Source organism: Neopelma chrysocephalum, unplaced genomic scaffold (assembly GCF_003984885.1).
Source record: "Neopelma chrysocephalum unplaced genomic scaffold, ASM398488v2 Primary Assembly neopelma1_75454, whole genome shotgun sequence".
Lineage (NCBI taxonomy): Eukaryota > Metazoa > Chordata > Aves > Passeriformes > Pipridae > Neopelma > Neopelma chrysocephalum.
In genome coordinates this window covers 1-1,480 of record NW_020909365.1, presented here as the reverse complement: position 1 = coordinate 1,480, position 1,480 = coordinate 1, and the positions used below count along the sequence as shown (strand labels likewise).

General features: G+C 50.5%; 1 long non-coding RNA gene across 1 annotated transcript; it reads right to left on the bottom strand.

Moving 5' to 3' along the window:
* Positions 1-8: 8 nt before the first annotated feature.
* LOC113979338 lies at positions 9-1,474 on the bottom strand. The gene is made up of 3 exons (XR_003537839.1): positions 1,317-1,474; positions 1,139-1,212; positions 9-312 (listed from the first exon to the last, which is right to left on the bottom strand). It is a non-coding gene; the product is annotated as an uncharacterized LOC113979338 (long non-coding RNA).
* Positions 1,475-1,480: the final 6 nt, after the last annotated feature.

The window sequence follows — 1,480 nt, the reverse complement described above, 5'->3', positions numbered from 1 at the left end:
TTACCTCCAAATATTCATTCTCTGCCATGGATACTCTCTCCTATCTCGCCCCCACAACTTTCCCTTCCAGCCCACTCCTGATCACCTCTGTTTCAACACAACATTTTCATTCTCTCTGCTACAGGTTGTCCCAGATTTTAACCCCCAAAATTTCCCTACCTCTCCACATCTGATCACCTCATTAATACCTAAATATGTTCAATCTCTACCCTATAAACTACCCAGGGAGAACCCCACGAACTCACAGCCAACAATGCCTGACAGTCCCTGCAGCCGGAGCTCAGCACACGGACAGAGAGGCAATTCCACCACCTAAAAGGAAAAAAGAAGAAGGAAATGGTGATTTATTGGTTTAAAAGTTATTTTAAGTTCTTAAAACAGAACCAACACGTGCTTTGGAATTTTGTTGGGTGAATAATTGGCAGTGGGCACAGGCCAGGTCATTAATGCTGATTTCAGTGGTGCTCTCTGGGGCCAGACCAGCTGATGTCCCAAGTTCAGTTCCTGCCCAAGGACTGATCTGAGCTCCCCGTTCCCTGCATTGCTCATCCCAACACCCACAGCAATCTCACCTCAGCCCACAGGCTCTCTGTCCTCAGAGGCAAACACAGCCTGCTGGGACACAGCTCTGGCACCGCGTTTCCTCTCATTCCTGGTGTCCAGCAAAGCCCCAGGGAGATCCAATCCCTCAGACCCTGCATCCCTGGACACCAGGGGAACCGGAGCCCGACCCGGATCCCAGCGCCCTGGACAAGTGTGTTCCCAGGAGCACATGCCCGGGGCTCCATCCAGCCCATCCCTCCCTCCCTTCCCCCCAGGGACATGGCTGGAGCCCCTCACAGAAAAAGGACTCATCAGCTCACCCAGACACTGAGTGAAAGCTTCACCTTTCCACCAATTTGTCCAGAAAGGGTCAGGACACAAAAGTCTCGCTGTCCTTTACCTCCCCTGGGCAGCCTGTCATCTACACCTTAAATCATGGGGGCCACGTGCTTTCCTTCCCATGGAAAAGAATTGTTATTCCCTCTCAGAAAGGCAGCCTCAAAATATTGATTTCCTGTTTATGACTTGAATTGCTCCCCTACTGACTTGCTGAGCTATTATACTCCAAATATACACTCTGTCCCCTATAGTTTACCTCCAATTTTATGCCCAAAATATTCACAGACACCAGGACATTCTCTTGCTTCCAAGGCAGGACCGATCATCCCTCTAGGAAAAGGGAAAGAGGCAAGGGTTCATCAAACACTGCTCAACTTAGCAAGTGAGTTTAACAAATACCATCAGGTTTTGTGCACAGAGGAAATAAAACTCACTGGTTTTACGAGCTAAAATATCGGGGAAATTCCTGGCTTGAGAGACTCCCTTGGATCCACGGCTCCCCTGCAGAAGCTCCCTACAAAAAGTGCTCCCGGGAAACCCCCCAGCAGGGCCCTCGTCATCCTCACCGGCCACACCTGGGGCTGCCCCGTCCCTTTGT